Source organism: Lissotriton helveticus, chromosome 9 (genome assembly GCF_964261635.1).
Source record: "Lissotriton helveticus chromosome 9, aLisHel1.1, whole genome shotgun sequence".
In the NCBI taxonomy this organism is placed as follows: domain Eukaryota; kingdom Metazoa; phylum Chordata; class Amphibia; order Caudata; family Salamandridae; genus Lissotriton; species Lissotriton helveticus.
In genome coordinates this window covers 893,536,601-893,549,509 of record NC_136070.1, presented here as the reverse complement: position 1 = coordinate 893,549,509, position 12,909 = coordinate 893,536,601, and positions in this window count along the sequence as shown.

The window sequence follows — 12,909 nt, the reverse complement described above, 5'->3', positions numbered from 1 at the left end:
CAGTAAATTACAAATATTTTTTAAATGCTAATTTGTAAATATTTTTATTGTTTTTTAAAAATATTTTCTAACTACATTTTTTTAACCTTTTTATTTTTAGATGGTATTTTTCTAAATTACATTACACATTTAAAAAAACATTTTTTTTACATGAAAATATTTTTCTTTTATTTATTTTATATTGTTTACAATATCCTTAAATTATTTGTATTATTTTTTTCTTTTTTTTGCAGTGGCGCACCCTACGAACACCCTACTCATTTACTGCGCGAAACGTGTCTGCCATTTTAGGGTCACTGTCTAGGACCTGCGAAGGGTGTGTGACGGGTACAACTTTTCCCACGTAGTTGCTATGCGACTTGTGCGCGACGCCTTGCGCATACGCAAGATGTACGTATAACGCGACGTGACAAACGCGCATCCGTCACGTTGCGTTATACGTACATCTCGCGCATGCACAAGGCGTCATATACATATCAGACGTGGTGTGTGCGCGACTTCCGCAATTTTTTCAATGTTGAAAAACTTATTTATAAATATTTAATATAAATATTAAGACAAGAGATATCTGAGGTTATTATTTTAATAATTTTCTTTAACTTTCTTTCTGTTATCCTATGGGTAGAAATTCACTTAGCAGGTAAATAGTGTTATCGTTACCTTTTCTTACTCAGTGGTGGATCCTGGATACAGCACTGCTACATCTCTTCTAAACATTTGAAAGAATGCAAATTACCAAAGACGCGCGGAAGCCCACTTTTTTTTTTTTTTTAAATATCGCTACAATGTGCGGATCATACACACACCCCGCGATTTTCCCCAAACAAAGAAAAAAATAGGGCCCCTCGAGACCTTGTGGGACCCCCTGAGGAGACTTAGAGGATCAGGGTGTGTCTACCATCCCCCTTTTCACGTTTTAAGCACACATTTCACACGGTTCTTCAGCCTCCCTTGTACGAAGACATAAAATGGCTGCCAACAGTTTCCAGTTTCGAATGTTTACAACCACTTGACAGCCAATTAGACTTCAGTGCGTGATCGGAAAGGTGTGCTTAAGGAACGATGACAATAAGCGGAGTACATATATTCAATTTTTTTATGGGAAGTGGGCCGAGTGGCTCCCCTGCCGTGTCCGATTCCAGGCACCGGGGTCCACAGCCTCCTGAAGTCACTTCAAGACCATGGGGACATCCGAACTCCATCTATGCATGTACCCCGTAGGAGTTGACTTCACTTTGTGCATGCATGTTTGTGGTAGCGCATACGTATTACTGTTAAGCATGCGCACAATATGTCCCACCGTCTGGCTATGTACCCCTAACGTATTTCATTTTATTTGCACATGCTCAATTACAACATGTCCAATCTCAGCTCTCACACCCAGTGACATCATGCTCAACCAATCATCCTTCTGCAAAGCATTTATAAGCTGCCAACCTTCTTGAACGTTTCCTATTCCGCAGTCACAGCCATTGAGAGTGTTCGTATCCACTTCTTCGTAGGTGAGCACTTTTTTTAAGAGTAATTAAATTAATTAATCTGAACAATCTTTAAATACCGCGTAAATGCAAATTTATGTTCGATTTGGCAATGCTGTTTTTAAGCACGCTTTCCTGCTTTTTTATATTGTTAAAGTTGACTTCGTAACTTTTCTTTCTGTGCAAATCACTTAATCCTGGTGCGTTTGTTTAATTTGCCAAGCGCCACGTGGCTGCTCCTACAGCAGTGTGCTACGTGCTGTTCAAGTGAATGCGATGTAGTTTTTCTCGTGTAAGTGGTGCGTCACGTGCCCCATGCATTGCAAAAGTAATGTTTTCGGTAAAAGTGTATTTTAGCACGGTTTCCAGCTTTTATAACTTAAATATTTTGCCTTGGCAGGCACTTAATCATGCCGCATATAACTTTTTAAGTAGTGCGTCACGTGCTGCTTCCTCCCCATGTACTGCACATGTAATTAATTGGTCAATGTTGTATTTTAGCACGCTCTCCATGTTTTTTAATAACCTTAAACTTCATTTGCCCCTGTTCTATCTCATTATACCGATATCTCAACCATGAGACGTACTGGTCGCCACAAGCTGTCCTGCCCATACACTATACCACGCGGTTGTGAACAATTCGACACACCAGATCCACTGACTGCTCTCCATATGTTATCATCCGAAAATTGCAATGGACCTAATGGAGTTATTAGGTTTATATTTAACATTTCATGATTGAAAACTATTCTGAGATAAGCATTTCTGTATTTCATGTGTTTGCAGACGGATAACTGTGTTATTGTCATGTTTTACTAGAATTCGTAGGCATTCTGAAATCAACCAAACGTAAAAAAGCAAGTCCTCCCGATTTTATTGCCCAAATATGTGATTTAAAATTGAACAATGTATGAGTTATAATTTTTCTTGCTACTATAAATATTTTTATAAAATATAAATCTGCATTGTGATAGTCTTATAGACGTTTCTTTCTGAAACCCATTTCTCATTGAAATGCTCGTTACATGTTTTCAGCCTGTACTTCAGATACAAAGTAAAAATGTTGTTTTTATTTATTTTTTGTTGAAAACTTGTCTTTTAATTTTCCTTGCTATTTGTTTCTGAATTTCTAGATCATGGTAGTCCAAAACGGGTTCTATCAGATCAAGCCCAGGAGTTTGTGAATAAAGTGAGTGACCAATCTCGGCCTAACATTTGTATAATGCAATACTATTTCCTATTTTGCTGTCCAAATATAACCTCTGATGATTACTTTTCATTCCCAATCTTATTGAGAACAATTGTTTTTATGAACATATGTACAACATATACATTTTTAACTCTTTTTTCAGTTACCACAATGTTACCTAAGTCAGCAGCAAGTTACCAACATTGAAGAAAGTATACCCTCCTGTTCCAGTTCATTTCACAGATGTCTCAAATATGGCTTGAGCTAGTTGTATGAAGCCAGAGAGATTCACAAATTTTTAACGGACAACTTTAAGCTAAATACTCGCAATATGACTACTCTCAAATTCACACTTGTACGGATAGGTATGATATAGTGTAGATCTCTGAATAACTAACGGATGATTAGGTATTAGGATGGCATACAGAGCTCCCAACCTTCTTCATTTTTTTTTCTTAAAGGGTTCCAAATTGGGGACGAATATTAGGCTGTGCAGTAGAGGTTGACGGTGTTGCTCCACTGGTACTTGGGCCTCCTCATGAAGCAGGAGGAGCCTCTCTCAATCTCCATTACTCTTCCCTTGAAAAGTTGCCTGGATTCTTAGTCTGCAAGTGCTTCCGCATACTTGCAGTTCGACACCAGTCCTCTTTATTGGGGTCTCCTCTTGAAAGCAGTCTTACATATGCGGCAAGTAACTTTTCTTGCATTCACCTTTTTTAAGACTTGTGAAAATTAATTTCAAAACATTCAATAAATACGGTGTCACTATGCATTGTGTCAAATGCTTTATTAAAAATATGCAGAAAATGTCCCCTTTAATTGTTGTTAAGATCTTTACAAGAGAATTTGAAAGGAGAAAGTAGGAGATGAATAACAGAGGTAGGACGTTATATCTCAAACTGCAACAATTGATCAAAAGGGTGGACCATAGTCTGCATGTACAATGCCAGTGGAAGCGTTGCAGGCACACTGCAACCATTTACAAAAATATAAATATTGTCAAGTGCGACTTTGGCTTGTAATGTTTGACCTCATTTAGTCACATCAATCTAATTTTAAACACTAATTTTCTTTTTGTTTTGCAGATTAACTACAATACTTCTTTTGGAGTCCATATTAGATGTTGTTTATTATATTGTTTTGTTAGGTTTAGTTCTACTTATTTATTGTATTGTTATCTTTTAGTTATAGTTCAAGTTATTGTTTTAATAAAAGTTAATTAAAAAAGTACATACGTCTATTTTTTTTGTGGGGGTAGCAGTCATCAATAGAAATGATGTTTATAATTTGAAGTATAATTCTGAGGCTAACTCATTAGCAACATAGTGTGGTGAACTTTTAACCTCTGTGCTCACGTAAGTGTTCCATGAACTGTTACTATGGTAACAGCAAGAAAGCCGTTTGGGGATAGGGTTAAAAGTTACTGGCTGTACAAAAACCGTTATATTTACCTAGGATCGTCTACATCACAGAAAGGAAAGCAAAGTAAAACAAAACACTGTGTACCAGATTTACAACCCCTTTGCACCACTTTCGCATCCAACCCCCCTACAACATTACAAGTATGTGTGGCTTCAACGACCCCCCTCAAGCCCCGGGAACCACCACCCCCTGAAATGTGTGTATTACGGGAGGCAAACTGCGTGGCCTATGTTTATATTTATTCACATGCCACCTTGCGTGAGGCAGCACTAGGATGCAGTAGGCCTTCAGCCCCAGGAGCCGCAGCGTCAACCTGACCGAGACCTGGGACAAAAGCTGAGAGATCAGAATCAGAGCCTAAATATCCCGAACCCATTGTTCGGAGTAAAAAAACTGAAACTGCGCCGAGTCCAGAACCACTCCGATGAAGAGGAGCTTCTGAGAGGGGCACAGGTGCGACTTCGGCACGTTGATGGACAACCCCAGCAAGTGCAAGAGGTCGACCGTAGTCTGGAGGTGGGAGATGACTGTCTGGGGTGAGCCCGCCTTTAACAACCAGTCGTCGAGATAGGGGAAGACTGGAACTCCTGATCTGAGCAGATAAGTGAATAAACATGTGAATAAATCTTTCTACTCTTCGGATGGTGTACATTTTACAGATGAAGGAAACCGAGTCTTCCTCATGAACTTTAGACTCTGCATCGGTACTTACTTGTAATTACTAAAATCTCTCAATAAACACAAGGGCTCTTTGTAGAACCACCCAACATCTACACATAAGCTTGATATATATCTCAAAATAACATGCTTCATTTTTTTCAGCGACCAACTGCCATACTATCTTCAGGCAGACACAGGGGACGGCGATGGGAACCTGCTTTGCTTCCAGCTTTGCGGGTATCTACCTGGGTTGCTGAGAGGAACAGGTAGTCCATAACATCAGGCTATTCAAAGACCACGTCGTCCTCTGGCTACGTTATATAGACGACATTTTTTGTGTGTGGAATGGCACTGCTACACAAGCAACAGAGTTTGTACAACTTCTTAATAACAACGAGTTGAATCTTCAATTCACACATCAGATAAGCAAGGACACCATGGAGTTTCTGGACCTCAAATTGGAGGTAGCAGATAATAGAATTGTTAGCTCATTGTTTAGGAAAACTACGGCTGGCAACAGCTTGCTTCACGCGGGAAGTTGCCATCCCCGTAACCTAATCAACAGCATACCTTATGGAGAGCTACTACGGGCTCGTAGAAATTGTAGCACAGCGGATAAATTTGAACAGGAGAAGGAGATCATGAAGGATAGATTCCTGACACGAGATTATAGCCTCAAGGTTGTAAGTGAAGCCATTTCTAGAGTAGAAACTCTCAACCGGCAAGACCTGTTATTTCCCAAAGTATCAGAATCCCTAATTAAATCTGAAAACACAGTAAGATTTATTACCACTTACAGCACTCATGCGTGGGAAGTGAAAAAAAGCCTGAACAAGTTTTGGGATGTACTCAAAACAGATAATGACCTAAGAGACTGTATAGGTGAACATCCTTCTCTAACATTCCGCAAACCCAGATCACTACGTGATCAACTATGCAGTAACATGATATCCACTCCTAAAAAACCCAATGCAGTTAAAGGTTTCTTTACATGTAACCAATGCAAGGCATGCAAATTTAGCAATAGTGTTAAATCACTCAAACTTAACAGCAATGAGACCCCATGGATTATACAAAAACATCTGAATTGTAATACTGAGTATGCCATCTACACCCTGAAATGTCCGTGTTCCAAATACTACATTGGTAGCACTATTCATAAAGGTAAAAGGCGTGTATTAGAACATCTGAGAGCCATCGGTAAAAATGACAAAACCTATCCAGTGGCCCGACACTTTCATGAATACCACAAGAGCAATGCTAATCTTGTGAAATTTGCCGTTATTGATTGTATCCCCCCCAACATAAGGGGTGGAAATAGACTTCTGGAGCTCAGGAAATTGGAGTCCAAATTTATCATAAGGTTCAACACCATGGTGCCCCAGGGGTTGAATATGGACGAGGAATTGTCAGTACATTTATATTGAAGCTATGAGTTTCTGTCATGAGTATGTTGCAGCTTCACGAACTTCTGCATGTTGTTTTAGAATTTTGTGTATTTCTTCATGATACTCTCTTTTTGATTATGAAGATTTTAATAGGTTGCCTTTACTATTGTCCATAGGTGTTACAAAAACTGACCAAGAAGACTTTCGCTGGCACTGCATTGAGCACTTGCCCACATGGGCTGGACTTGGGATTTAAGTGACCTACTTGCGCAATGAACTTTTTTCGTTAGCACTAAGTTCCGAATGTATCATTCAGGCCCACAGGGGCATTAATTTATCATTTTTTCATTTATGTATGCACCACAATTGATTCAGCCCACTTGGGCAATACTGTGTTCTTTCCCCCGTCAACTATTCTAAGGCGCACGACTGTTGGCTTTATGACGGGTAACTTTCAGCTATTGTCAGCAGGGTGATCATATAGCGTAGCGGGCTGGTTCACCACGAACAATACTCTTTTGAGGTTAAGGGTTCGCTTCCTCTATCAGCTAGGTCGCTTAACCTTTTTTCAAAATGTTTTGTTTTGAATTATAATATGTGTTTTGGTGCACAATGTTACTTTACTACTCAAATGTCTTATCATTGAACTCAGTACTGCAAGTAGTATGTTATTTCCTGATGTAAAGGATACACGCAGTGCGTCAAGCGCAGGTCACGAAACTCACTTACAGTTATAATCAGTGTTAAATATGAGCAGAGACTTTTTGCTTTCACTATAACAAACACAGATATAAGGTCACTTATAACGTTAACACCATTGAAAATTATGTAAATGGCAAAGTATTTTGTTTGTTTTATCACGTGACATATTTTTTAACTTTATTACGAACACTATTATGCACAAAGTTTGCCCGTGATGAAGGAGTAGGCTTACTCCGAAACGCGTAGGACGTTGCATCTGCATTAAACTGCACCATTTACTGAGGCCACGGCTCCTGTGTTATTCTTTCTGAAATTACGAGAAGGAGGACGCTGGTGGAGTGTGTTGAATTTTAGGGGGTGGCTACCCCTGCCGTGAGCCCGCCGACACAGAGGCAAAGGTCCAGCTAAAAGTCTGTGTTTATATATATATATATATATAATTCTCCATTTTAAAGATTTTAAAGTAAAATAAACCAGCACTCCAGGGGGTTTTCTTTGCTCAACGTTTATTTTTAGAGCAATGGCATCCACGCGTTCCGGTTGTCAGGTGCAGCCTTGATCACGATGCAGATCACCATTTTCTTTAACATTAAATACTACTCTTTTCAATTCATAGAAACAAATAAAGGACAATCCCAAATGCACATCTCAGCCAAAGAGTTGGTTTGCTTGAGCGCCATCTTATAACATTGTAAAAGTATTGCCTACCTTCTCTTTCATATGCAAGTGCATTATAGAAAGCATTGTTAAAAAGTTCTCAACAGTGTATTTTCTCACTGTATTCGACTTCAACACATTAATAACAATTCACATCGAAAATATAATTAGATCAATGTCACAGAGTCAACAAGTATACTTTTAAAGGCAATCTCAGAGAAATACTCCAAACAGTATATATATATATATATATATATATATGCCACAATATCCTTCAATATTAGGAAACACTCGGACACCCAGGTTACTTGCAGTGAGATTTATTTCGGCTAGTGAAGAAAACGACGCGTTTCACCTTTACGGCTTGTTCACGCTCGAAACAGTAATGCACTCCGCCATTTTTAAAAGGCATGTCAATTACAATGTATCAGTAAACCCCGTGAAAAACATAAACACCATTGGCAGCCATTTTGAAATGTCAGCCTTTCGTATGTTATGACAAGATGATAAATCAAACGGCATAAAATAACAGCAAAATAATATAGTTCAATTCATAGTACATAATTACAATTGCTATACCACTTGTGACTCGAATATTAGTGTCAAAATATTCAACATAGCCGTCATACACAATGCATAATGTAAAATACATCATCAGCATTCCGATTTGAACTTGTGCTTATACAAATAACTATGTAATCTATGTGTATATTACATCGATAGTCTCTTGTCAAATTAATTAAAGCGCCCCCACAGTTCCTTACTCACATTCTCATTCGTGAATGCGAAAAACGCCGGTGTAACACATAATTTCATTGGCTCGTGATAAGTAAGCCCTCGGTCATGATGACGTTTGCACCCATGAATTCAATTATGCCCAAGTGGGCCAATATCAGAACATCATATTGAACATTAAGCCCAAGAAGGCCGGCATGTGTCAAATTATTTAATGTCCACAAGTGGTATCTGAAATAATTCTTAGTTTCTTGCCAAAGGCAAATGGTTTATCTAAAATACTCGATACTTCTTACAAAAGGCTTGACAATTATTCATACTTCTTTTGGATCCAATGGTGGTAAAAATAGTGCACCCATCTGTAAAAACAAATTAAAATGTATAAAAAACCAGACTGCTGGACACATACATATCTCATTTCATTACTCATGCAAATGAATTGCCAATTCTCGCTCAAATTAAGCCCTTTCGGGGCTAAAGTATCCAAATATGTATATATATATATATATATATATATATATATATATATATATATATATATATATATATATATATATATATATATATATATATATATATATATATATATATATATATATATATATATATATATATATATATATATATATATATATATAAATATATATATATACATATATATAAATAAATAAATATATATATATATATATATATATATATATATATATATATATATATATATATATATATATATATATATATATATATATATGCAGTGCTTTATTTTGCAGAATTCATTTGCCTAAGAGTTCAATTGTAATTTGAGCTTACTAATGAGTAGAAGGGCATTCACATAACATATGCTATAAATCGGCAGTTGAGCATGAACATGACCAGCAAGAAGAAGTCAGAGTTGGAGAAAAACAATTCAGGGTCATGTGGGTAAGAAACATATTGTGAAAAACAAAGAAAAAGGTTTGTGTAGTATTCACAGCCCGCATAGTTTTGTGAAGTTTAAGCCACATCTTATCCCATAAGATGGTAGGCCAACTTTTTATTAAATCCCTTTCCCAATCTAGCTCAGTCTTTGTCTTGAGTCTAAACAAAGTAAATTGTAATGATTTATAAATAGTAGATGCTGAAATATTATTGTTGAATAATGGAAAAAGTGTAGTGGACATGGAAGGAGGGAGGGAAGTAGCTGATAATGTGGAAATGTATGGATTGAGAGAAGCACATAAAAGTTTATATTGTGTTTTGGAAGTAGAAAGCAAAGAGAATTTAACTTGGAGTACAAAAAAGAAATTGCGATACCCAACACAAACCTTTGGCTTGTCAAGTCTTCCAATACATAGAATGATTCTTGATTCATATTGACTTATTATTCCAAATATGCTGTTCTTGATAGGTGGCAACAGAGGGATATGTTTATGGTAGAAGATGTGACAGGAGTTTACAGGAATGGGAAATGGGAAATAAATGGAGAGCTTGATTGAGAAATATTCATTGTGAAAGAAGGATTTCTTTAAAATCAGAAGGATGGCTAAGAGATTTCTCTAACTGTAGTCACAAAGGAGAGTTTAAGGGGAGGTCGGAAGAGAGCCATCAGCAGCTTGTTTTAAAGAGAAAGCCTAATGATATTTTTTTAATCAGCGAATTTAAGGCATCCATTAGATTTATCCTTATGTATGAACCATTTTGCATTTGCAAAGGGTGTAATTCAGTAAAATCGGTCGTTTGCAAATGCATGAAAGGCTTTGTAGTCGCATTTTTAGGTAATCGCAAAAATTGTGATTACCTAAAATTGAGATTACAAATAGGGAATTGCAAATTGCAATTCCCTTAGCACATGTTTGAAGCATTTTCCAAATACAAACTGCATTTAAAAAAGGCAATTACCATTGACTTTAAGTCGATGGTAACCATGTGCAAGCTTTGAAAAATGCACAAAAATGTATTTTTCAAAGTGCAATGTAGCGCACACATGCCCTTAGGGCATGTGTGCGCTTTACATGCATACGTCTATTTTTTGGGGGTGTTTTAGGGGGGCCTTTGGCCCCCGGGCACCCTTGGCTTTGCATTACCTAATTTGCGAATATCAATTAGGTAATCGCAAATTAGCTAATGCAAAACCATTGGCCCCTATGGGCCTTTCGTCGCATAGGAACAAATTGAGTAATAATACCTAACAGCGATTCATTATTTACTGAGTCGCTATTAGGTAATATTAAGGAATTACCAAGTCTTTGGCGATTCCTTACATACATAGCATTTTACGAAAACCAAATATCGATTCAGTAAAAAACATTCTATTTGGCAATCACAACATTCTTATTTGATACATGCGGCGCTTGGCGACAAATGAATTAAATAACAGCAAAAGGTTGGAAAGGAGAAACTTTGCTAAAGGGCTATAAAATGTAATAGTAAAGCCACTGGTCCCAGAAGCTTTCGCTCTACATAGTAAAGAGAATGCTTGGGTGATTTCTGAAAATGATATATCTGCTCCTAATGAATCAAAATCAATAAGATCTGAGAGAGGGGAAGCAATGGATTGAAAGTATTTGATCACATCTGAATGCAAAATGTGTGTTGCTGGAGAATATAGATTTGTATAAAAAATTAACAAATCAATTTTAGTTATCCTCATCTTTAAAAAGAGAAGTCCCCATACTGTTTCGTGATGATTCTATTCAGGTTCTATTCTTTCTGATTTTTTAATTGTTCGCAAGCAATTTCACCACTCTCTATTTTGGCATCTGTAGTAACGTCCACTGCTCTTCAAGAGGTAAGTAGAGGCGGCGTTCATAGTTAGTCTGTTAAAGGTAAATTTGTCATCAATAAGATGTTGTAGGGATGTGTAATTTTCAGAGTGATAATAATGATGTTCCAGGTTTTAATTTTATCGAGTAATTGAGCTTCCATAGTTTTGTTCTTTTGCAAGACAACATTTTTTATAAACCCTCTGGCCACTGTTTAAAGGAATCCCAAATCATTGCAAAAGAAGAATCATGTTTAGAGTTTATAACAAATAATTCTAAAGCAAAGGCTTCTAATTTGGATGTTGCAATGCTATTAGGAGTAGTACATTGACCATGGACTCCATTTTGAATAAATGACTCAATTTTGCTGTGCTTTCATGCAGTTGAGGGTGGGGAGAAGATTTTTTCACTCTTCACTTGTTTTCGCTCCTCACCATGCAGAGTAAGCTGGAACATGTTGTGTGAGATGTTTGGTTGGTAACTTTCACAGGGCAGAGATTGTTGTTGCCAGAGAAATGTGCAGAATGTACAGCACTGCCTCGGAGTCAAAATACAGGGGCCTGGCCAGCTTCTGTCTTCACCTTGACACAGACCAGTACAGTCTTGGTTTTCATATCAGAAGAAAAGGGGCGAGGTTTCTAGAAACTTCTCCTCAGGTTGTGTAAAGGGTATTAAAGGAAGAAAATCTTGACGTTGAATCAGAAGCTCACCCGTTGGAGTGGAGGCACCGTCATGGGAAAAATCTTCTGTAGTTCCCGGTCAAGTCCTCTGGCTGACCATCAAGGACCTCCTGGTTGAGCTGACCAGAATGATGAGCACATCTCTCTCAGTGAGGTGTTCACTTTATCCACTTTATGTACATATTTCTTGAGTTTCCTTGCTCCATTTGTATATTTTATATGTTTCTTTCCTTTATGCATATGTTATCCATAGTTGGCTCCTTTTGGTTGATATTTGGGAATCTGCATTAACCAATATATATTTGCCTTCCTCTTAAAAGTGTTGCATTACCAAATAAATTCATGTGTTTCATTTTAAATGCACCTGAATCTGTTTCCTTGCCTCATGTTGAGAGTGCTGAGGTACATCTGCCTCATCTTGAGAGTGCTGAGTTTAATTGTGTCCTATTGTTTCAAATCAGAAGCAATACAAACGTGTATTTAGTATCTAAGAGTAGTGAATTGTAAAAGTGCCATCTACCTATATGTGGTGAATATGCTACAAGGACGTGGTCCGTGTACACTGGTGCCTGGTCTGATATCAAAATTGATCCTATATCAACCTGAAGAACATCTTGAGCCAGTGATTTAGTGAAGAAAGGATAACCTGTGCAGGATTGTGAGTGATGTGGAGCCAAATAAAAAGTATATTCCCGGGTATACGGGTGGCATAACCTCCAAATGTCAACTAATGATTTGCGTTGGATGGTGGATTTGAATTGTGAGTGCATTTTAGTGAAGACAAACTTGATCACTGAACTTCTTTCCAGAATAGGGTCATGAATTTGATTGCAGTCATCACCAAAAATAATATATTCATCATCATACAGAAGTAATTTATCAGAACGTTTGGTTTAGAAAATATTATCAACAGAAACTGGAGCGTATACATTAAAAATAGTTAAAGGTATGTTATTAACAAGTAGCTTAACGATGATCCATCTACCTTCAGAATCAGACTCTCGGTTAACCACTGTAACATGGAACTTTTGTTATGCAAAGAATTAGTACCCCATTCTTTTTTTTCCAAAGCAGGGGAACCAAACACATTACCTACCCATAATCTTTTTTACTTGGCAATCTTTAGTTCAGAAAGGTGTGATTTTTGAAGTAATGCAACATCTGTTTTAGTTTACCATAATTGGATAACACCATCTGTCATTTAATAGGTTTATCTAACCCTTTAATGTTTCATATTATAACCTGTAATTTATTGCT